The sequence below is a fragment of the Sus scrofa genome, chromosome 14 (assembly GCF_000003025.6).
Source record: "Sus scrofa isolate TJ Tabasco breed Duroc chromosome 14, Sscrofa11.1, whole genome shotgun sequence".
Taxonomy (NCBI): domain Eukaryota; kingdom Metazoa; phylum Chordata; class Mammalia; order Artiodactyla; family Suidae; genus Sus; species Sus scrofa.
Window position 1 is genome coordinate 103,338,096 of NC_010456.5, and position 26,686 is coordinate 103,364,781.

Here is a 26,686-nt window from a genome sequence, read left to right on the forward strand (position 1 = left end):
AATATTGAAGTACACAGTCAATGCACAAAAAGTAGATATTTTACTGATTATCAACATGAGAAATATTTAACTCCATATTTCGTTGTGGCACAACACAAACGAACCTGACTAGTATCCATGAGGACGTGGGTTCGATCCCTGGCCTTGCTCAGTGGGTTGATGATCTGGTATTGCTGTGAGGTGTGGTGTGAGTCGCAGATGTGGCTCGGATCTTGCATTGCTGTGGCTGTGGTGTAGGCCAGCAGCTATAGCTCTGATTCCACCCCTAGCCTGGGAACTTCCATATGTGGGAAGTGTGGCACTAAAAAGTGAAAAAAAAAAAAATTAACCTCAGTAATAATGAAATACAATTGAAAATGAATAGTATTTTTCAATAATCTTTTTCTTCAGTAACATTCTGTGCTGGCAAAGTACTTAGTAAGAGAAATGCTCTCATATACTACCAGCAAAAATATAGGACTTTCTGATTAGAAATCTGCTGATAAATAGAAAGTCTCAAAAACATTCCCATCCTTGGAGTTCCCGTCGTGGCGCAGTGGTTAACGAATCCGACTAGGAACCATGAGGTTGCGGGTTCAATCCCTGCCCTTGCTCAGTGGGTTAAGGATCCGGCATTGCTATGAGCTGTGGTGTGAGCTGTGGTGTTGGTTGCAGACGCGGCTCAGATCCCAAGTTGCTGTGGTCTGATGTAGACCGGTGGCTACAGCTCCGATTTGACCCCTAGCCTGGGAACCTCCATATGCCGCAGGTGCAGGCCAAAAAAAATTTAAAAATAAAAAAATAAAGAAGAGACCAGAGCCTGCTCCACTGTCTGCTCTCCACCTTGTGAGGACACAGGAAGGTGGCCATCTGGCCATTTAGGAAGTGGGCCCTCACCAGACACCAAATCTGCTAGCGCCTTGATCTTGGACCTCCTAGCCTCCAGAACTGTGAGAAATAAATGTTTAAGTGGTATAGCAGTGGTATAGCAAGCCAAACTGACTAAGACAGGACTGCTTAGGGCTCTAGTGGGGGCAGCGTGGGTGTGAGAAGCAATGAGCAAGTGCAGACAGTGGCCAAACTTCTTTCCCATCAAAAGCCCCAGGGTCCACGCCAGCTCATCCCAGACAGGTTCTGCCAGCCCTTTATGGAACCGAGCATGGGGCAGCCTTGCCCCAGGCCAAGTCGTGGGCCCCTGGGCCAGGCCCAGCTTCCTCAAGGCAGTTGGATCACGGAAATGCCCTGCCCAGCCTGTGTCTCCTCCTACACTCTTTACCAAGAGCAGGTTTTGCAGTGGCATGTGGGCCAGGAGCCCATCACAGCCTTCATATGTGCAGTTCCCTGTAGGAGTGAACAATTGCTAACCTCTTGGCTCTGTGCATCAGAGCACTAAGAAGGTCTGCTCCCAGCCTCCTCACGACAATAGTAGCCCAAAGGCCCCCAACATTCCTAGCTCTTGCTGGGATCTCGGCACACTGGCTGGAGACTGTATAAGAGGTGAAGGCTGTGCTCTTGGCTGTGGCTGTGCTGTGGCAAGCACAGCATGTGGCCCAGGAAAAGCGTCAGTTCTCCTCCAAGCCCTCCACTGCCTCATCAAGTAAGCGCCATCTGTCCTGAAGACAACCCCTTGGAATTCCTATTGTGGCTCAGTGGTAACAAATCCGGCTAGTATCCATGAGGACGTGGGTTCAATCCCTGGCCTCACTCAGTGGGTTAAGTATTCTGCGTTGCTGTGGATATGGTGTAGGCTGGCTGCTGTAGCTCCGATTTGACCCCTATGCTGAGAACTTCTATATGCCATATGTGTAGCCCTAAAAAAGCAAAAAACAAAACAAAAAACCCTTCTTCAAGGCAAAAGGGAGGGACCGACTTGGGTTTTGTTCATTCTCCTCTCCTAGATACCTTGGTACCCTTGAAACCGATCCTTTCAAAGCCAGAGAGAAGGCAGCATTTCGAAACCTGGGCATGAGGCTGGAACCTCTGGGGCAACCCAAGGAGATAATTTTCAAGTGGCCAGGCCTGAGAAATCAGATGACTAAGAAAGGGATCTAAGGAGACAAGCCATCAACTTAGAGATTTGCAAGTGCTCACAAGCAGAAAACAGAGGCTCCATAACCACAATCAGGGCAGATGAAAGCAGAAAGCTGTAGGATAATTGGAGTCAGATATGGAGCAGACAGAGGCAGGCTGGCCCGAGTGGGTAGTGTGGAGGGTTCGGGGCAAACTTTACAGAGCCCAGATTCCAGCCCCGATGTCTCTGTGTGAAATTCCAGAACACTTTCACTGGCTCAAGCCAGGGTCCTAAAGAGCAGCTTCTCTGGGCAAGAAAGACCCCATCAATCACTCCTGGGAAAATAGCCTTCAATTTACAGCACTGATGAAGTACCAGTGCATGCTGGGAGCTGTGCCAGGCACTGGGGTACAGCAGGAATGAGATGCCCTATCCCTGTTCTCACAGAGGAATTAGAGGCAGTGCACTAGTGATTATAGGTGCACTGAGCATTGCAAGGATGTCCACTTAAGCAAGAAAAAGTACACATTTCATCACGGCTTCACTCAGTTCTTTAATGAAGAGAATCGAAAAATAGATGTCAGATATAGAACCTATCAAACCCTAGTCTCATGAGAAGTTTTTATAGAGGTTATTTTAAGGAGTGACTTCCTGGTGGTTATCTACCCTAAACATCCCCAAAGGTGCTCAATAATGCATGTCAATTTTATCATCCATGAACATCTGAATCCTTCATGAACTTTACCTATTTACCATTTGATTCTAGTCTACCATCACTAGGTTAAATAACACATCTAGTCACTCGGGCTTTATCTTTCTTTGTGGGATAATCCTTATCTCTTCAAAAGATCTTCCCCCAGAAGTTGCTCCCTCCCCTCCACCACTTCATTCTCCTCCCCTGGATCTTTTCCAGCCCCATTAGGTCACTCTTGAGAAGGCAGATAAGAACTGGTAGAAAACCCAGTTTTGTTGCCAATACCCTATTGCCAGAATCAGCCCACAAACTCCCCTGGCCAAGAGCAGCCCCTCCCCTGCTTGCCCCTGCAGGCCCAGGAAGGCCACGGCCCAGTGCCTGCCCCACAAGAAGAAACCCTCATTCACTGCACCTCACCTGTGCTCAGGGGTCTTACCTGGGGCATGTGAAGCTCCAGGAAAGAGTCGCTTCCTCCAGCAGCCTTGGGCCCATTTGACCCACTCCCAGGAGGCTGACCCTCCCAATGCCTCTTCTGGTCCCCAACTTCCCAAGGAAGGGAAAAGAGGTCAAGACCATGTCTATCTAGCTGCTGAGGCTCTGAAGAGGGACATCTTAGTGCAAACCCCAGTTTCTACCTGGAATTAAGCTGTGCCCACAACAATGCTCCAAAAAAGTTTAGCAAGTTGGTAGGAATTCTGCTGTCTGCTCATTTCCTAGCTCCCTGTCTGATTTTTGCTTTCTGGCTCATATGCTTCTTAAGATTTAATTTTAAGCCAACTTGGCAACAAATAATCCCACCCCTTCCAATTTAGAGACCCGGATATGACCTATTTCCTACTAATGTCAGTGTTGTTCCCAAAGAGACTTAGTGTGCACACAAGTACTAGAGTCCCCTTTTATTCAAGGGTAGATCAAGGCTTTGACAGTGCAAAGAGGACCCATAGGTGCTTAACCCTAAAGTTTCTGGGGTGGGGAGGCTTTTTGAGTTTTATTTCCTTGGAGAAGCCTTGAAGTCCCACATTAGCTGATTCTACCAACATTTTGGTGACTTCCTATGTAAAACTGTTTAATGGTTTGGGGTTAGTAGATACCAACAATTACATTTAGAATGGATAAGCAATGAAGTCCTACTGTATAACACAGGGAACTATGTCAATCTCTTAGGAGAGAACATGATGGAAGATAATATGAGAAAAAGAATGTGTATATATATGTATGACTGGGCCACTTTGCTGTACAGCAGAAATTGATACAACATTGTAAACCAACTATAATTTTTAAAAATGTTTAATGGGAGCAAAGTACTTTATAACTTGCTTTTTTACTTACCAATAAATTATCAATGTTTCCCCATATATCCATTATTCTTACACATCATTTTTATGACTGCCGACTATACCATTGTATAGCTAGATCTTACTTTAGTTAACCAATTCACCTTTGATGGAGGTGAAGATGGGTTTTTTCCCCTTTCAGTCACAAACTAGACTGTAATGATAAATCAAAGCAAATGTCCATGATTATGTCCATAGAATCAATTCTTCGCAGAAAAAATGCTAAGTCAAACTCATTTGAGACTTAGGATGTGTATTGCCTAATTAATTACCATCCAGAAATGTAATGATTACCCTCTCAAGTTGCCTATTTTTCTCCCCAGTATTGAATACCTTACTTTTTAAAAATCTTTTCCAATTTGAATAGGGGCAAAATGATATCTCATTACTTTATGCAGAAGGCTTTTTGAGTGTCTGCATAAATTTTGTTCACTGGTTTGCTTATGTTCATTCACAGATTTACCACCTCAAAAACACGTTTCTCCAACATTCTATACTTTTTTGTTTAGTATCTATTCCATGCAAAGCTCTACATTAAATGCTATTTCACAGTGGATTATATTTATTTTATGCTTACTGACCCTGTACTTTTCCTGTGATCCTAGCATATTGCCAAGAATGACGGTGAACATAACCTATTAGCCCATAAATCCCATGATAACCTCTGGAACTTCCTCATAAATATGTATATCATTGATCTACCAGCTATTTGGTAAACTTTAGAAAGGTTAAGACATATTTGACTCCACGGTTTTACCTCCAAAAACACCAGGGTGGATGCCATATGCTCGAATAGTTTATTTACATCTGAATTATCATTTTGTTCTACAACGTTTTGTGCCTATACCATCACTTGACATACACCATCTGGCTGGGAATCTATGAAAATAATTTAAGTGTCCAGCATCTTATGTGCGATGCCATTGCTGAAGTGTCTCAGAGACACTAGGAAAAAATCATGTGTGAAAGAAAAGATGCCACTAAAAGGAAAGGAAGTCAAAGCTAAGGTTAAAAAAATGATCATAATTTGGAAACTTCCAAAAACCAGTATATCTTCATTTACTAATCAGAAATTAATGGATTTAATTGAGTAATAGGAAAGTCTCTTCATTGTGTAGAACGTATATTAATCAGAATTATCTTGGAAAAGTGGAGCTTCTGCCATATGGTTCAGCAGAGATAAGTTAATACAGGGAACCAGTCATAAAAGTGTTGGAAAAATTGAGAGGCTAAACAAAGGACAATGAGATAACCCAGAAATCCACAACAGCAGGAAGTTGCAATACCATATTATCAAAACCCAGAAGTCAGAGCACCAAGGCAGAAACTGGAAACTCAAAACACCCACTAGGTGTTCCCATCGTGGCTCAGTGGTTAATGAATCCGACTAGGGACCATGAGGTCACGGGTTTGATCCCTGGCCTCACTCCGTGGATTGGGGGTCCAGCATTGCCGTGAGCTGCGGTGTAGTCGCAGACATGGCTCGGATCCCGAGTTGCTGCGGCTCTGGCATAGGCTGGCAGCTATAGCTCCAATTAGACCCCTAGCCTGGGAACCTCCATATGCCATGGGTGCAGCTCTGGAAAAGACCAAACTAACAAACAACAAACAAAACACCCCCTGATGTAATACCCTGGCTTCACCTTTTCTTTTTTCTTCTAGTCTCCCTCCTGGGTTCTACATCTGTGAAAAATAGACAGAAACCAGTTGGCAAGGAAGCTTGGGAAATACAATCTAGAGGGGAAGGCTTGCTGGGATTTAGAGCAGAGCAGAGGAAGCAAATAAGGAATCTCAGACCCAATAAGCAAGTGGATGGCACGGTGCACCAGCAAAGAACTAGAATTCTGCAGTGAAGAGGCTACTTCTCTGCTTGTGGAAGATTGCCCAGTGCCTCCGTCTCTCCAGATATTCACATTTCTTGCCCTTAAAACTAGTCTCTCCCATGAACAGATCCCCACACCAGCCCCAGACCACTTGTACTTCCCACTCCTAATCTCTGTGTGCACCTTGACCAATGTCACTCACATTTCATCATCTTTGTCCATGGAGGTTGATCTAGACTTTGACCAGCTTTGAACTCTATGTGCCTCTTCAACAGCTCTGGACTTTGAGCCAATATCAAGACTGGTGACCTTTGCCCAATCCCATGGATCTGTCTATACTTCCCAATTCCAGTTGTTCTTTCCCAAAATCAGTTTGGGAAGCCATAAATAGATGTTTAAGTCTATTAAAGTCATAATGGTCGCTAAAGTCCTGACTAAAAATGTCATGTACATCTATCGGATATTGGGAAGAGCAAGGAGGGAGGGAGCTAAATCTTCATCTGATGTGGGAGGTTAATATGTAACATTTCAAGTTGATAAATCAGGATGATGGTATATGAGCATATAAATTAGAGACCTGGAAATAAGCACCAAAACTTAAAACAGAAACAAATATGATGTTTTCTTTTGGGCTGTGGGGCTGCAGAGGAAGGGGTAAAACAAGGGTTCATTGCTTTCCATTATAAATACTTCCGTATTTTTTTATTTGTTTTAAACCATTATAGATTCTATACTCAGATTTTGCACTTACTGTTCCCTCTACCTGGAATACTCTTCCTCCAAATCTACATGGTTGTTTCCCTCATTTCCTCTGGGCTTTCCCTGAGCCCCCTATTTAAAATAGTGGCACCCATCTCCCCATTCTGTGCTTTATTTCTCTTCAGATACCACTTATCACTATTGAACATTCTATATAATTTTCTCATTCATTTTTTTCCTTTTCTGTCTGCCTCAATTACAATATAAATCTTCATAAAAGCCAGAGTCTTGTTTTGCTCACTGGTAAATACCAGCACCTAGAACAGTGGCTGGTAGTGTTCAATGACTGTATGAAAAAATTGTGTGTGTGTGATTATGTGAAAAAAAAAATTCAGTGACCAATAATAAGTGTTTTAGAAAAATCCTCACTTCTTTTTTTTTTTTGCTTGTTTGTTCTTACTTTGTGATTTTTCACAGTGAGATAATTCTTGGAAGATAGACTATACCAGAGGTTTTCAAAGTGGGTTACCCTTTTTTACACTTGTCCTTCAGAGGTTCCTTTGAGTTCAACCTAATGAAGCATCAGGATGGTCCAAGACATCATTGGGAAAAAGGAAAGGAGCTTTGCTAGCAGAACACTTCCTCACCCTTAATGTGCAGCCAAGAAAAGAAGCTTTAAAATGAGGGCAAGTTCCCTGAGAAAGGACATAACCAAAAGAACGTAATGTCTTAATGAGTGGTGGGTTTTGTTTGTATTCCTAAAATAAAATTTTCAATTATTTAAATCCAAAGAGTTAAAGAATTAGAGATTAAACAGCCTTGTTAACATACAGGCTGTACCTTTTGAGGACCTTAAATTCATTGCAGTCAATGTGCTCTCATCCAGTTTCTTCTGGAAAGATAAGTAGTTGCTCACAAAGGAATCCATAGATGTTAACAGCATCAAAAATAGCGACTCTCTTCAATGCCTGGAAGGACTTCACCTACAACTTTGTTGGTGTGTTCTCCCACTAATGTGATGGAATCACTGGCACAGTCAAGTAGATAAGACCCAGAATGCAGAGGAGGACACCCAAGTCTGGGTTCAAGACCAAGTTCACCACTTACTATGCAAAGATCTCTCTGCTCTGAGAACTGCCCTCAATCTCTTCATGTCTCTGGAAGGAGCAATGGAAGCTCCTTCGCAGGGTTGAAGATTTAGATGGAATCAGGGACATAAAACGCTTGCCGCAGAGCCTATAACATAGTATCAATAAGAAGTGGGTATTTTTATGATTGCTATCCTTTGAGGTAGCTATGATATTTTGTGGCGTTAGGGGATGTCTCACAAACATATATTGCCTTCTAAATTTGATTTCACCCATCACTTCACCAATACATTCCTTACAAATTTCCTGTCCTTAGATGCTTTCAACTAAACATGTTTAAGCTTTAATCACGTGACTCTTCCAGAACAGAAGATACACCCTTAGGGTTTTTCATGTTTCATAATTTATTTCGCTGATTCCACAAATTTTTGCTATATAGAAGGGTGACGGAAGGACATTTCAAAAAATTGTTCGCAAGAACCCAGGAGAAAGCAGGGCACACAGCAACAAGAGTGATGGGCGTGGATGAAGGGGGTGCAGGCCCCGCCAACTTTCCCTTCTCTTTCTTTACTGATTTTTGTGGTGTCTTAATCTTATTCCGTCAATTTATGAAAACAAGATGTTAAAATCATCCATGATAACTGTGGATTTGTCTGGTTCTTTAACTCTGTTTTTGCCTCATGTATTTAAAAGCTCTATCATGTGTATCCTTGCATAGTTAGGATTTCTGTGCCTTGCTGGTGAGTTAACTCATCATTAGAAAATGTCCCTGTTTATAAGTAACAATAATCTTTGTCTGGAAGTCTGCTTTGTGTGAAATTCATGTTTCCTACAGTTACAATTTCATAGTATATCGTTTCCCCTCCTTTTTTCATGTTCAGACTACACAGATATACCCTTAATTTTGACTCAGAACAGTTTTCCCCAGTATTGGTAGACTTGTGCTTTGTTGGAAAAAACAAGTGTTATGGTTCCATATATTCTGCTGGTAGTTTTTATGCTGCATCCCCTAAAGTTTTATACTTTAGGACAAGTAACAATTTTCCTGGTATTTTTCTGGTAGATTTTAAGATGACCAACTTCTATGTTTGGATTTCATCAGGCAGGCCAAACATTGCTCAGAAGTTTGACTCAACCAGAAATCTCTAAAAGGAAAAGGCTACTATCTCTTGTGTTCTCTTTCCAGGAGAAATGTGTACAGTCAGTTCTGTCGCTGACTAGACAAAGTCTCAGTGCCCTAGAATTAGAGTTGCCAGATAAAATAAGAATGCCTAGTTAAATCTGAATTTAACAGTAAATAGTTTTCAGTATAAGTATGTCCCAAATATACATCATTATCGGAAACCAAACTTAACAGGCTTCTATATTTTTATTTGCTAAATCTGGAAACCCCACCCAGAAGCATAGAGATAACCATAATCTTCTCACTCTCCATCCATCACTGTTTTATCTGCCTTATTAAATCTTGAGTTTCTTAAAGTGAGCTTTGCATGTTTTGGTCCCTGTACCAAGTACAGCATAGTTGCTCAATGAATGTGTCTGGACGAAGGAGGGAAGGAGGTGAGGTTGGCTTAATGTTTGAAGACTTAGGGAAGGTCAGATTGTCATATAGCAACACCAGTGCTGCTGGGCTCAGCTTGACCCCAGCTTCTAATCATGTAACTTGTCCTGATTCCCAGTATCCTTGTAGACAGGGCAAAGAACAGCACGTGATCTGAATCATAAAACCCATATACTTCAAGGGGGATAGTAAACAGCTCTGATACTTGTCTACAGTGCTAGAGACTTCATAGGAAATGGAAGGGTCGGAATAGAACTGGAGAAGGTGCCACTGCTACTTAGTTCCAGGTCACTGTTGCCAACCAAAATTACCCATCCTCAGTATGGCCAGAAGAGCCAGCTTTTCAAATAAAGCTGGAAATCCACACATTTATGTGAAATCTCCCAGTTTTTAGTTATAGATAGTTAATTCAGGAATTGTTTTATTAATTGACATTCATAAAACACATTTGCCAGGAGTTCCTGCTGTAGCTCAGGCATTAACAAACCAGAATCCGTGAGGATGTGGGTTCAATCCCTGGCCCTGCTCAGTGGGTTAAGGATCTGGCGTTGCAGTGAGCTGTGGTGTAGGTTGAAGACATGGCTCAGATCTGGCATTGCTGTGACTGTGGTTTAGGCCAGCAGCTATAGCTCCGATTTGACCCCTAGCCTGGGAACCTCCATATGCCGCAGGCACGACCCTAAAGAGACAAAAACAAAACAAACAAACAAATAAATTTGCCAGCTGAATGTGCACACACACATACACAGCCCGTGGTTCACATCTCTGGACTTTGTAACTCAAATTTTCTATCTCTGTAGAGTTGCTAAGTTTATAAACTATTTTGATGGAAGTTACTGCTGCACTAAATAAGTAACTTCAATGCCACTTTTATGGCTATTTAGTCCAACTAGTTTTAAAATAATCATGAAGAGATTAAGGACAAAGGAGTAACCATTCTGTTTTTGTAACAGCCCTTTTCTTCCTCAGTCTTGACCAATCCTCCCATCTACCATGGTGGTGTTGGTTACATAAAGCCAAGAAAAAATATCTATAAATGGCTGGTGCAACGTAAGTCCACCCCAATTCCTAGCAAGCCAAGCCAGAGTATGATCTTCAATTATTGTGAAGTCATCTGTGTTGTTACCCTTAAGATCAGAAAGTTTTTAAATATTTAAACTGCTCCAAGGAATCATTTTCAGATCTAAAAAGGTTTTTTCATCTTGTCCTATGCTTTTGTTTTGACTTATATTACCTCTATTATCTATTTTATAATTTTAAACACACTTTTTATAGGACTTTCAGCTTATTGATCTCAAATATAATACCAATTCTCTTATTCGCTCAATTAACTCTTCCTCATGGAGTATTTCTTCCTTACGGGTTTGTGTTTTTTACCATGAGCACATTTTCAGCAGGGATTTTTGGGGGGTGGGGAGATGTCTGTGGAAATCCTACGTGCCCTGTTACAGAAGTGCTGCTGCAAAGAAGTTTGGTATTTGCTTCTACAAATTTCATAGTTGTAGAAAAAAGGTACCTCTTTTCTGTTCTCTCTTGGATGGAAAATTCTGGGACTACTTAGGTAAATATAAATTTGAACTCCGCCCACACAAGTTGCAAGCCTGGGTCTCTAATTTCTCAAAGGCAGAGAAATGTTTTAGATCACGTCCCAAGATGGGCAAACTGTTTCTAGTCCCATTTGACTAAAGGTGCCGCTCTTGAAATGTTCTGTCGCTAAGGAGAGCTCACAGATCTAGTTCCCTCTCCTACCAAAGCCTAAGACCACAACTCTATCTTCAAATGAACATAAATATTAAATCCCAGAGTTCCCATTATGGAGCAGCAGAAACAAATCTGACTAGGATCCATGAGGACGCAGGTTTGATCTCCAGCCTCGCTCAGTGGGTTAAGGATCTGGTGTTGCCGTGAGCTGTGGTGTAGGTCGCAGACATGGCTCGGATCCCATGTTGCTGTGGCTGTGGTGTAGGCTGGGAGCTGTAGCTCCAATTCAATCCCTAGCCGGGGAACCTCCATATGCTGTGGGTGCGGCCCTAAGAAAAAAGAAAAAAGAAAAAAAAAATATATATATATATATAATCCCCAGTTACTAGGCCCTTTAGTCTATTTCCAGACCAATATCTTTCTGAGCCATTGTGGTGTCAGATCACAAAGTTACCCATCTACCTCCACATCCCCTCACTGCTCCCAGGGAATTTCTGTTCTTTACTTTGAGCTCAGGCATTTAAATTTTGAGTTGCAACATTTTGTCCTGCATTTATGTATGTTTGGAGTAAGGAAGAAAATCAATATAGGCTATCTTAGCAAACCATATGCCCAGAACCCAGAAACTAGATATTTTTATAAAGTTTCCTATTAAGTGGAAAACATACATGATCTTGGCCAAATTCTTACCAGAAAATGGGGGGGTTTCCATTTCCCAAATCACTTTGGTTCATTTCCCCAGCTGAAATTCTTTTGTTGAAAGTAAGCAGTGGATCCAAAATTGGCCACTTGTTGCATATAAAATTTTATAAACTGCCTGTTTTGCATATCATTTTTACTTGAAAAATTAGATAATTACCATTTTCTGAATCATTAAAAGTTCATCCCCAGAGTTCTCGTTGTGGCTCAGTGGTAACAAACCTGACTAGTATCCATGAGGATGCAGGTTCGATCCCTGGCCCCATTCAGTGGGTTAAGGATCTGGCCTTGTCGTGAGCTGTGGTGTAGGTCACAGACACTGCTCAGATCCATCATTGCTGTGGCTGTGGTGTAGACCAGCAGCTGCAGCTCCAATTTGACCCCTAGCCTGGGAACTTCCATGTGCTACAGGTGTAGCCAAAAAAAAAAGTTCATCCCCAAAAAACCTGATTTTTAGGACCCGCTTATTATTTCATTGCAGTATCATAATTTTGTGAACAACTTTACTCTATATTGAACATGGGCATATTTTCCAACATCTTACATAAATAATACTATGATTATCACCATGTTTAAATATCTGTTCACATCTTTTATGATTTCCTTTAGATATAGTCATAGAAATGTCTTTACTGGGGAGTTGCATTAACTCGTTCAAGTCAATGTACTATGTGGAAAATGGTTGTTTAAATTGCATTGCTGCCAAGAGCCTCCCTGGCTAACATGCTATAGCAGGAAGAGAATGATTAGCAACTACCCTCCAGTAAACCACAATTTCATAAGATCATTGTTTGTTTTCCTAAAAGTTGTCTCTTGATTGCAAATCGTTGGGAACCAATAGATAATGAAAACCCTATCTGGGTTTCACAAGTGTGTTTAAATGTCACAAGTTTTGCACATCCCAGCAGAAAGCCAAGTGCAGTCTGCTGCTTTCAGACAGTCTCCCAACTTGAATTTCAAAGACTGCCCTTCGTTTCCTTCTCCACATTTCCAAATGTCATCAATTTCTAAAGAACCAAATCAAATGCAGTTTCCTTGAAGATCACACCTTATCAGGAGAAAAATATGCCAAACATCACCCTCTCTGTTCTCCCTCAGCACTTATTAGATTCTTACAACATTGAACACCTTCCCCTCTGTAAGGTTGCTGTGTCCGTCTCCCACTTCCCATACTCAGCTCTGTGCCTTAAGAACAAAATTTTTGCTCCAGACTTTTTTTTTTTTGGACTTTTTAGGGCCGCACCCACAACATATGGAGGTTCCCAGGCTAGGGATCGAATGGGAGCTGTAGCTGCAGGCCTACACCACAGCCACAGCAATGCAGGATCTGAGCTGCGTCTGCAACCTACACCCCAGCTCACAGCCACGCCGGATCCTTAACCCACTGCGTGAGGCTAGGGATTGAACCTGCATGCTCATGGATACCGGTCAGATTCATTTCTGCTGAGCCATGACAGGAACTCCTTTTTTCCAGTTTTACTGAAATTATTCAATTGACATATGTAACTGTATAAATTTAAGGTACACAGCATGACAGTATGATTTATATGTATTGTGAAGTGATTACCACAGAAGGTTTAGTTAACATCCATCATCCCATATGGATACTATAAAAAGAAAAGAAAAAAATTCTTCCTTGTGATAAAACCCCTTGGGATCTACCCTTTTAACAACTTTTCTATATATTATACCTCAGTGTTAACTATAATCATCACGTTGTACGTGACACCCCTGCTACTTATTTATCTTAAAACTGGAAATTTGTACTTTTCAACCACCTTCCTCCAATTCCCCCACCCCTGCCTCTGGAAATCACAAATCCTTTTAATTTTTTTTAAGTTCATCTTTTTAAAAAAATTTTTTATTAAGATATAGTCGATTTACAATGTGGTGTCAATTGCTGCTCTATAGCAAAGGAACCCAGTCATACATATGCAAATCTGATCTCCTTTTCTATGAGTTTAATGGGTTTTGTTTTGTTTCATTTTTAGATTTCACATATAAGTGAGATTGTACAGTATTTGTTAATCTCTTTCTGACTTATTTCACTTAGTAAAATGCCTTCAAGATCCATCCATGTTGTGACAAGTGGTAGGATTTCCTCATTTTCTATGAATAAATAATATTCCACTATTCCACTTACAACTTCTTTATCCATTCACCCAATCAATGGACACTTAAAATTATTATAAAAAAAAATAATGACTATTATAAAAAAAAATAATGCTGGAGTTCACCTTGTGGCTCATTGGTAACCAACTCGACTAGTATCCATGAGGACATGGGTTTGATCCCTGGCCTCACTCAGTAGGTTAAGGATCTGGCGTTGTGGCAAGCTGTGGTATAGGTCGCAGATGCAGCTCCGATTCAACCCCAAGCCTGAGAACTTCCATATGTCAAGGGTGTGGCCCTAAAAAGCAAAATAATAATAATAATGCTGCTATGAGCAGCAGGTGTGCAGTTATTTTTTTGAGTTAGTGTTTTTGTTGAGGATAGAATCTTTGATTCCTCTTCACATCCTCCAAAGTGCCTAGAACACTAACTCTGTCTAAGGCACAGATAAGAAAAGTCCCAATAAATAGAGCTGAGAATTTTAATGGACAAATAGTATCCTAACTATATACAATTTCATTAACAACCAACAATATATAGTTCTACTATTAAAGAGTGAAAAATTAGTTTTTACTCAACTATTTTGAGTAAGTTTTCCTCTCAGAATGTAAATGCTGCCTTTTTTTTTTCTTTTTTTGCCTTTTTTTAGGGCCTCACCCTCAGCATATGGAGGTTCCCAAGCTAGGGGTCGAATCGGAGCTAAAGCTGCCAGCCTACACCACAGCCACAGACAGCAATGCCAGATCCAAGCCACGTCTGCAATCTACACCACAGCTCACAGCAATGCCAGATCCTTAACCCACTGAGTGAGGCCAGGGATGGAACCCCAAATCTCATGGTGCCTAGTCTGATTCATTTCCACTTCGCCATGATGGAAGCTCCCGTAAGTGCTGTCTTGATAAGAACTACTTAGTAATATGTTTGGAGGCAACAAAACCTAAATAAATCAGCATGATTCAAACAAAAATAAAGTAAAATTCAAAAATTCAGTTAATCTGATTTTTTCATTTAATGCTGTAACTATGTTTATTTATATGGTGGCTGAGAATAAGACCAATTAAATGCCAAATAGCAAAATTAAGCGATTTTTTTTCTTTTTTGAATTACTTTTTTCTTTTGGAAATTTTAGTAATAATCCCTAACCATTTGGAAATGAATCTGACCACCAAATGACCATTCGTAATTTTCCCATTAACAATAAATTTATAATGAGATGATAGATAGATAGATAGATAGACAGACAGACAGGCAGACAGATGTTAAAGCAAACAGAGCAACACATTAACAACTGTATTATTTAAATCAGGGGGTGGTAAACTTTTTTCTGTAAAAGGTCAGATAGTACTTCAGGCTTTGCAATTCCCATTGCAACTACTTTAGTCTTGTAATGGAAAAGCAGCCAGAAATAATACATGAACTAAGCACATAGCTGTGTTCTGATAAAACCTTATTTATGAAAACAGGCAAGCAACTGGTTTTAACCCATGGACTGCAGTTTGCCAACCCCTGATCAAAATGGAGATTATATGGATATTCACTATATGATTCTTTCCATTTTTCTATGTGTTTTAAAGCTTTCATAATAAAATATTGGGGGAAATATATCTATGAATTATCCAAAGTTTTAACAACTGTGCATATGCTTAAATGTTAAAAGCTTATATATGGCCCCATGTATTTGTTTTTATACAGGCTCTTTGATATAGCCTTCAGGTAAGGGCCACACCTGCAACATAGAGAGGTTCCCAGGCTAGGGGTTGAATCAGAGCTGCAGCTGCCGGCTTACAACACAGTCCCAGCAACACCAGATCTGAGCCACATCTGCGACCTACGCCACAGCTTGTGGCGATGCCCTATCCTTAACGCACTGAGCGAGGTCAGGGATCAAATCCACATCCTCAGGGACAGTATGTCAGGTTCTTAATGTGCTGCGACACAACGGGAACTCCTAAAACTTAATATCAAATTTTCTGAAATAGCCTTAAGTTCAGGCATTAAAATCATCCTGACAGGAATGATTGATCCAAAATGATTATTCCAATAGTAAGAAGAAAATTTTCCTCCCTGCTTTTCCCCTCCACTTAATTGTGATACTTCCTTTTCTTTCAGGGAAGGAGAGGTGGATTTTTTCCGGCACTATTATTTTATATGCAGCGTATGTGCCTTTCTCCAGTCTTTTTTAAGCATTCCATTATTTAAAGCTGACATTATCTAAGTTGACAGCAGTGACTTTTCCCATTATGTCATTTCCTCTTGACTATTTCCGTCTACATGGTACTTAATAGAATTTGACATATTTTCATTTTCTTCACAATGTGGATTTTTTTTAACTACTTTTCCTGGCAGTGTGACACTGGTTACTTTAAAACATTAAAAGGATTCTAGGAGTTCCCATTGTGGCGCAGTGGTTAATGAATCTGACTAGGAACCATGAGGTTGCGGGTTCAATCCCTGCCCTTGCTCAGTGGGTTAACGATCCGGTGTTGCTGTGAGTTGTGGTGTAGGCTGCAGGCGCAGCTCGGATCCCGTGTTGCTGTGGCTCTGGCGTAGGCCGGCGGCTACATCTCCAATTAGACCACCAGCCTGGGAACCTCCATATGCCATGGGTGCAGCCCTAGAAAAGGCAAAAAGACAATAAAATAAAATAAAACATTAAAAGGATTCTAAATTTAAGGTATTTGTAATATGGGCTCTGTTAGGCAGAGCAGCATGACAGTCAGGCCTGAAGACATCCTTTAGGATGCCATGTAGCCTTCTTGAATTGAAGCAGAAAACGATTCTGATTTATAGTCTCTGCCTTCATTCATAACCCAAACCCAACCTCAGGAGACAATCATTGCGCCTTTCTCTGTAACACAATTTTTCTTCAGGCCTATGAAATTCTTCCAGCCTCAAGGACAACAGTTCTCCACAGAAGACAAAAAGTAGGAGCAGGGAGGAAAACAGTCTAGGTTGTAGGATCATTTCAGCCACCACAAGTGCTTTTCTGTGACCCCCAGCCCTCCTAGACGGGGACACTGCCTGCCTGCCCAAACTGAGGATCCCGCCTAGCCTTCCTGTCACTTGGCTCTTTCATGGAGACCCCTGGTGTTAACTAACACCCGGTGGATCTCCCAGGGGGACCAGGCCCTCTCCTGTGCTGTAGGCACTCGCACCTACACTCACCCACCTTGCTCTGCAGAGTCATCATTTTATTATTTTATTTTATTTTATTTTATTTATTTTATTTTATTGCTTTTTACAGCCACACCCATGGCACATGATGGTTCCCAAGCTAGGAGTCTAATCAAAGCTATAGCTGCCTGCCTACACCACAGCCACAGCAATGCAGGATCCGAGCCACGTCTGCAACCTCCACCACAGCTCATGGCAACACCAGATCCTTAACCCACTGAGTGAGGCCAGGGATCAAACCTGCAACCTCATGGTTCCTAGTTGGATTCGTTTTTGCTGCACCACGACGGGAACTCCAGAGTTACCATTTTAAATGAAGAAACTGACACTGAGAGAAGTTCAATTCCTCTAGGGCCTTCCATCCTGCTGGGATGAATCCCCAGTTCTGAAGTCTTCTGTTGCTGCTCCATCACCACCATTTCCTGCCCAGATAGCTATCTTGCAAATGCCTACTTTTTTGAAATGGTGCAGAGTATAAACTCTGAAGTCAAGTAGATCAGGGTTCAGTTCTCACAACTGCCACTTACTAGTTATGGGTTTTGGTCAAGTTACTTAACCCTGCTGTGATGGGCTAGTAATGATGCCTAAGAAATGTCCACAGAAAGACCTGGAACCTGTGAGTGTTACATTATAAGGTAAAATTTTTGCAGGTGTGATTAATGAAGGACTTTGAGATGAGGAGATTACCCTGATTATGCAAGTGGGCCCCAAATGCCATCACAAGTGTCCTTAGAGAGACAGAGGGAGAGTAGATGCCACATACAGACAAGAAAGCAATGCAAAGATGCAGGTAGAGATTGGAGTGCTGTGGCCACAAGCCAAAGGTTGCAGCAGCAGTTAGAAGCCAGAAGAGGCAAGGAACAGAGGCTCCCCTGGAGCTTCCGAAAGGAACCAGCCCTGCTGACCTCTTGATTGCAGGCCTGTCGCCTCCAGAACTGTGATAGAATAATTCTCTGTTGTCTTAAGCAGCAAATTTTGTGGTAACTTGTTATACCAGCCATGAAAAACTATACACCTCCTAGGCCTCAGTTTCTTCATCTTTTGAACAGAAATAATATATGCCTTGCTAGGCTGTTTGGATAACAAAAATTAACAAGAGCAAAATACTACTTCGATCTCTGGCACAGAGTAGGCATATGGTACGCAATAGCTACTTTTTCTATTATAATTATCTTCATTATTTTTTAATATGAGTAAAAGAATATAGGCAGCTTATCCTAAAACCATTGCTGCTGCTTTAAAAATTAGTCAAACCAAATACTCAGTGTATCATCCTTATATGGGAAGAACTGCATATTTATTTATAGTTTTTATCAAAATACTGCCTTTCATCAAAAAGCTGTCTTCTCTCCTGTTGCTATATTATTATGAACTGCCAGATCTATTCATGCCAATAATTAAATAAGCCATGTTGCCTTTTTCCAAGTATTTAATTGAGTATTTTAACATAAATTACATGTTTAGAAAGGAAAATAAATACTTCCAGCTGTTTGAGGACAGCAAATCTAAATTCAAACTGCTGAATTCTGGAAGAACTACAGATCTTTTAAGTATGCTATAATTTTTTGGTAAAACCAATGTCAACTGTTGCTTATTCAAAACTTTAACATTCACTGCGATGTAATTAGGGGAAAGTGGGAGTTTTACATTATGAAAGATTGCTTCCCCAAACACAGAAGTGTAGTGTGTAGGGAAATAATCATTCACTTGACTAATGATTATTAAGGCACTGTGCTAGGCACTGGAGAATACAAATGTGAATAAGACAGAGCCTCTACCTTGGAGGGACTCACAGGAGAGTGAAGGATATAGAACTATAAGCAGATGGATTAAAATTCAGAGTAAGAGTGAAGTAATTGTGAAGCTTACCAGGTGTCTACTATGTGCTAGACACTGTATAACTCTTTACATGAGTTATCTCACTTAATTCTCACTTAATTGATTTAACTCTATGAAGTGAGGTTTTGGCAAGGTTAACTCCCCAAAGGTCACATAGTTAGTTTAAGAAGAGTCTGAGTCCTGAGACCTCCGTCTCAACCACTACACAGAGACATAAACTGCATACTAAGAGAACATAGAAAAGAAGAAACTTACTATACCTGAAGGAGTGAGGAGGCTTCATCCCAGAAGTACTTTTAAGCTGGATCCAAAATGAATGGGAATTAGGAGGACTTTATCTTTTAAGATGGAAAAAAGGTAAAAAGGCACTCCAGAAAAAGAGAAGAGCCTGTACAAAAATGAAGCATCAAGAAAAGGCTAATTTTTCAGGGTGGTTGCAGAACCAATGAAGTTTGGTGGTCACGAGTCGTATACTGTGCACAAATAAGGACATCGAATGATTAAAGGCTTTGGGGAGAGCCAGGATCAGATTTGCATTTTTAAAAGATGCCTGAGGAGTTCCCGCCATGGTGCAGTGGAAATAAATCCAACTAGGAACCATGAGGTTTCGGGTCCAATCCCTGGCCTTGTTCAGTGGGTTAAGGATCTGGCATTGCTGTGAGCTGTGGTATAGTTCACAGACACGACTCGGATCCTGCATTGCTGTGGCTGTGGCATAGGCTGGCAGCTGTAGCTCCGATTCACCCCCTAGCCTGGGTACCTCCATATTCCGCATGTGTGGCCCTAAAAAGACAAAAGACAAAAAAATAAAAAGATGCCTGAGGATCCATGTGGAGGCTGGAGTATACAAATAGAAGTCACGCCTGGAGGCAGGGTCTGCTATTTCATGGTGGGAATTAGAGCACAACTCACTTACATTCCATCTGGAATAATCTAGCAAGTATAAAAGAAAATACTTTATATTACTGTTGGAGATCAGGGAAGGTTGCCATCTACATGTCAGAAGGCATTGTGGCAGAAGAGATGCCTGATCTCACCAGTTGGTCAGACTCGTCTAAAAATGTCTGAAACAGGAGTTCCCGTTGTGGCTCAGTGGTAAACAAACCCGACTAGCATCCATGAGTACGCAGGTTTGATCCCTAGCCTTGTTCAGTGGGTTAAGGATCTGGCATTGCCGTGAGCTATGGTATAGGTGGCAGACACGGCTCAGATCTGGTATGGCTGTGGCTATGGCATAGGCTGGTGGCTACAGCTTTAATTCAACCCCTAGCCTGGGAACATTCATATGCCGTGGGTACAGCCCTAAAAAGACAAAAAATAAAAATAAAATTAAAATGTCAAAAACAAATTTGAGGCTCAACACACACACACATTAAATTTAGGCAAAATAGACTTCAATGGAAAAGAATTTCTTTTTTAAGGCAAAGGGAAAATTCAACCAAGAATACAGTCATGAATGATTATGCACCAAATAACATAGCATCAAAATAGATAAAATCAAAGCTTCTGGAAACATAGAGAAAAGTCCAAAATTGGAACCATAATAAGAGGCTTGAACATACTCTCTCTTCTTAGATAGATCTAATTAACAAAAGCAAATATGGTTAATGTATATAAGTATAATTGAAAGCTGGAGTTAATCACATATATATCACACATTGTTGCCCATAAATTTTAAATTGTATCATATCCTAGTCAATAAGAAAATATTCATATTGTCTGAAAACTAAAAAACTATACAGGCTATATTTCCTAACCACAATTCAATTAATAAAAGGGAAAACAAAAGGTTCAACCATTTAGAATTATTAAATACTTTGGGCCACAAAAGAATATTCATTGCATTTACAAACTTTTTAGGAAATAATTAGATCACTGTATACCTAAACTTGTAGGAAAAACTACTTAGAGGGAAACGTGAAGCCTCAAGTATTTATATTAAAAAATAATAATAATAACTTAAATATGGTTCAGTCAAGGAGCATAAAACCACCAAAAATAAATAAATTTAAGGAAAATATGAAGAAAGACAGAATGCAGCAACTCACAGCATAATTGTTTCAAAGTATCAATTATTTTAAGAATTGGTTTATTTTTAAGGACCAAGAAAACTTAACTCTGACAAGTGTAATCAAGGTAAAAAGAAAAAAACACCAGTGTTCACCATAAGAGAGAGGAGACACAAACACAGATTTCTTTATCTCTATTTTCTGGACACATATTGTATTTATATAAATGGTACAAAGTCTTTGATGAAAAGGTGATAAACTTAGTAGGATTTCCAAAGGGGAAAATTTTTCAATGTGTCAAAAAATATCTTCTCCAAAGATACCAGGTTATGGCCCCATTTGGTTTCACAGATTTGTTTTTAACAAATCTCAGAGTGGAATGCATAATTTATATGCTAAGGAACATGGGGCAGGGGGAAGGAATGTTACCTAGTTCATTTTGCAATGATATAACCTTGATATTTAAACCTAAAAAATATGCCAAAAATACCATTATCCAACACATAGACTTAAAATTCTAAATAAATTATTGAAAATTGAAATCCAGAAGTATATTTTTAGAATATATTCATTTATAATTAATGCCATTCACATTAGCATTACTAAACTAAAAACATAAAAATCATGTGATCATCTCAACACACACACACAAAACCTAACATAAATCTCAACAAACTAGGGATAGAAGGAATCTTTCTCAATACGATTAAAAAGATCTATGAAAAACCAGCAACTAGTATCACACTCAGTGGTAAAATCTAAATGTTTGCCACCTAAGATCAGGAACAAGACAAGAATGTCTACTCTTACCCCTTCTAGTTACCACTGTTCTGGTGTTTCAGTGCAAAAGGCAAGAAAAAGAAATAAGCATCCCAATTGGAAAGGAAGAAGTAAAACTGTATTATCCACAGATGACATCTGTGTCTATGTAAAAATACGATGAAATCTGCAACAACAAAAAAAGCTACTAGAAATAATAAATAAGCCTAGCAAAACTGCAGAACACAAGATTAATACACAAAAATCAAGTGTATTTTATATATCCTAGCAATGAACAATTAAAATTTCAAAATGATGAGAAAAAATTAAAGAAGAACTAAATACATGAAAAGATATACCATGTTCCTGGGTTGGAAAACTCAGTATTGTTAAGATTTCCCAAATTGGTCTATAGATCCAATAAAATCCCAGTCAAAATCTCAGCAGTTTTTTCTTTTTTTGGTTTTTTTTAGAAATGTACAGGCTAGTTTTAAAACTCACATGGAAATGCAAAAGACCTGGAATAACCAAAACAACTCCAAAAAAGTTGGAGGACTAATACTAACTAATTTTCGATTTATTAAAGTACTGCAATAATCAGGACAGTGTGATATTGGCTTAAAGACAGATAAATTGATCTATGCAACAATATAGAGAATTAGGAAGGGGGAAATACATGGACAATATATTTTGGACAGAGGTAAAGGAGTTTTAAAAAAAATCATCAAAGAGTAGTCTTTTCAACAAATGGTGCTAGAAAACTTGAAGGTCTCTATGCAATAAAACAGCAACAACAACTGTTTCATACCTTGCACCATATACAAAGATTAACTCAAAATGGATCATAGACCTAAATGTAAAACCTAGGAATATAACACTTTTAGAAGAAAACATAAGAGAATATCTTTGTCACTTAGATTGGGCAAAAATTTCTTAAATATGATATAAAAGCATAAAACAAAAAAATAATAAATTGGACTTCACCAAAATTAAAAGCTTTTATTCTGAAAAAGACACTATTAATAAGTGAAAAAGACAAGCCACAGACAGGGAGGAAATATTTGTAAAGCACACACCAGATAAAAAACTTATATCCAGATTATATAAAGAACTCTCAAAACTCAACAGTAAAAAAACAAAGAATCCTTTTTTTTTAAGAGCCAAAAATATTTAAACAGACACTTCACCAAAAGAGATACATGGATGGCAAATAAGCATACAAAAAGATACTCAATATCACTGGTCATTATGGAAACACAAATTAAAACCACTATGTACCTATTAGAATAGCTAAAATTTAAGTGAGACCATACCAAGAGCTGGCAAGAATGTGAAGGAAGTGTTTGGCAAGGATGTGAAATGTTAAGCAGTACCACCATCTTAGAAAATCAGCTGTTTGAAAAAAAAAGAGAAAAGAAAAGAAAAATAAAACATTCTTCTCAATTTTTCCACCAGAGAGTGTTTTGTCTGTTCTAGAACTTCATCTAAATGGAAATAGTATGTAGCATTTTGTGCACAGCTTCTTTCACTCAGCACAAAGCCTTTGAAATTTATCTATACTATTGTAAATATCAGTAGTTCCTTTTTATAGCTGAGCAGTAGTCAATTCTATGAAAAAAAAAACCTAGTTTGTTTATATAGCATCTTACGGATGAACACCTGGGCTGTTTCCAGCTTGGGGCTAGTATGAGCAAAGCCATGAATGTTCTTGTACAGATCTTTCTGTGAACCACATTTTCCCTTCTGTTGGGCAAATAAATGCCTAGGAGTTAAATATCCAGATCATAACATAAGTGTATGTTTCCTGTCATAAGGTGTTGCCAGAACTTTTTTCAAAGTGGTTGTAGTATTTTAGATTCTCACCAGCACTATATAAAAGGTTTAGTTTTAGGAATTCCCTCATGGCTCAGCAGGCTAAGGATCCAATGTTGTCACTGCTGTGACTCTGGTTACAGCTGTGGATCGGGTTTAATCCCAGGCCCCAGAATCTCCACATGCTGCAGGTGCAGCCAAAAAAAAAAAAAAAAGTAAAAATAGTTATGGTATGTTCCTGGCATATATCCACTCCTGAGCATATATCCAGAGAAAATTCTAATTTGAAAAGATACATGCACCCAATGTTCATTGCAGCACTATTTATAATAGCTAAGACATGGAAGCAACCTAAGTGTCCATCAACAGATAAATGGATGAAGAAAATGTGGTATATATACACAATGGAATATTACTTAGCCATAAAAAAGAATCAAATAATGTCATTTGTGGCAATATGGTTGGACCTACAGATTATCATACTAAGTGAAATAAAGTTAGATGAAGACAAATATCATATCATTTATATGTAGAATCTTTTTTAAATGGTATAAATGAACTTATTTACAAAATAGAAATAGACACACAGACATTAATACATACATACTGCTATATATGTATTATGTATATTATGTATATGTGCGTATATTATGTATATTATGTAAGATGCGTATATTATGTATATGTATATATCATATGGGATTAATACATACATACTGCTATATATAAAATAAACAACAAGGACTTACTGTATAGCACAGGGAACTGTATTCAGTATAGCAGTATTATATGTATAACTGAATCACTTTGCTGTACACCTGAAAAAAACACAATATTTTAAATTAATTATTTATAAAAGTTTTTTTAAAAGAAACTGTAAAAAAAAAGCTGTAAAAAAAGTATTGAATACTAGCTAATGATATGCTTAATGAAATATTTAGAGTGAATTGTCCTGATGTCTATAATTTACTTTATAACGCATCAGAAAGAAAAGGTAGATTGATGGGTGATGGGTGGACAAGGGGATGGTTGCATTGATATATTTCTGATAAAATAAGAACATAAAACATTAATGATACAATTTTATAGTATGTATAAACGTGGTCACTGTCAAAGTCTTTTCAGCTTCACTATATGTTTAAAATATTTTTAAAACAAAATGCTAAAACTGAGCAAAATGTCAAACATAAATGTACCATAGAAGCCAGCTACCCCACTCCACTCCTAGGTATTGACCCAAAAGAAATGAAACTATATGTCCACCCAAAGACTTGTACACAAAAGTTCAAAGCAATTTTATATTTGTTTTTTGTCGGTTTTTTTTGTTTTGTTTTGTTTTGTTTTAGGGCCTTACCCTGTGGCATATGGAAGTTCCCAGGCTAGGGGTCAAATCGGAGCTGTAACTACTGGCCTGCACCACAGCCACAGCAACGCCAGATCTGAGCTGCATCTGTGACCTACATCACAGCTCTTGGCAACACCAGATCCTTAATCCACTAGAGTGGGGCCAGAGGGTGAACCCACCTCCTCATAGACCATAGTTGGGTTCATTACCACTGAGTCACAACAGGAAATCCCAAAGCCATTTTATATTTTTAATGACAAAAAAAAACGGGAAACAACCCAAATGTCCTCTAAGAGGTGAATGGATGAAACAGAAGGTCTGTGATTCAGCAATTTAAATGAATAAACTATCAAGAGTTTCTATCGTGGCTCAGCAGGTTAAGAACCCAACCAGTATCCATGAGGATGTGGATTCCATTCCTGGTGCCTCGCTCAGTGGCTTAAGGACCTGGCGTTGCCATGAGCTGTGGTGTAGATCGCAGACGCAGCTTGGATCCCACGTTGCTGTGGCTGTGGAGTAGGCTGGCAGCTGCAGCTCAGCTTTGACCCCTAGCTTGGGAATTCACTATGTCCCAGGTGTGGCCCAAAAATAAATAAATAAATAAATAAAATAACATGAAGACGAAGGAATAAACTATCATATCAATATATGCAACTCAAAATAATTTTTCCGTGTGAAATAAGTTAACCCCCCAAAAAATTTCATACTGTCTGTTTTCATTTATTTAAAATTCTAGAAAATGGAAACTAATCTATAATGACAGAAAGCAAAACAGTAGTTGCCTGGAGATAGGGTGTGGGAGGAGTATGGAGAAGGGCAGGGACGGGGAGAGAAGGAAGGATTATAAATGGGAATGAGGAAACATTGGGGCTTGACTGCGATGATGTTTTCACAGTTGTGTTCATGTGTCTAAACATATCAGATTTGAAAATTCAAATAGGTGCAGCTTAGTGTATATTAATTGTACCTTTAAAAAGCTGTTTTTAAAATTCTAAAGAAAATATTGAAAATTTTAATCCAGCATACTTTAGAATATCTTAATCATATAAGCTTTATGCAATGAATGCAGCGAGTGTACATAGTATTGGAAAAGTATTAATATGTTAAGTTATATTCAGTTGAATTTTAAATTTTCCATTAACATTTTTGAAGTCTGATATTTTTAATTCTAAGAAAATTTCATAAATATTTCATAAAATGATTTTTTTAAGTCTCGCAAGCTGATATCCAAAATGGTATAAAAGTTTTCCATAAAGCCAAGAATGCCCACTATACTACCTTTATTGTTTCTTTTAATTAATCTGACATTTCTAGCTATTCGAATTAAATAAGTAAAATGAATGAGATAAAAAATTTTGGGGAGTTCCCATCGTGGCGCAGTGGTTAACGAATCCGACTAGGAACCATGAGGTTGCGGGTTCGGTCCCTGCCCTTGCTCAGTGGGTTAACGATCCGGCGTTGCCGTGAGCTGTGGTGTAGGTTGCAGACGCGGCTCGGATCCCACGTTGCTGCGGCTCTGGTGTAGGCCGGCAGCTACAGCTCCGATTTGACCCCTAGCCTGGGAACCTCCATATGCCGCAGGAGCGGCCAAAGAAACAGCAAAAAGACAAAAAAAAAAAAAAAAAAAAAAAAAAAATTTTGGAAAAAAGGTGATAGAATTGTCATTATTTATAGATGAACTGGTTTTTTAACAGAACTTACAAAAATAAATGAAAGACTAGTTGGTGGTTTGTTGCAAAACATATCAAAATAATTATTTCCATATATTGTAATAATAACAAAATACAAAGTATTTCAGAACCCATTTAAAATAAACATGCAGATCTAGGGAGTTCTCATGGTGGCTCAGCGGAAACGGACTCGACTAGTAACCCTGAGAATGCAAGTTATAACTCTGGCCTCGCTAAGTGGGTTAAGGATCCTGCATTGCCCTTAGCTGTGATGTAGGTCGCAGACCTGGCTCAGATCCCATGTTGCTGTGGCTGTGGTGTAGGCTAGCAGTTGTATCTCCAATTTGACGTCTAGCCTGGGAAATTCCATACAGCCC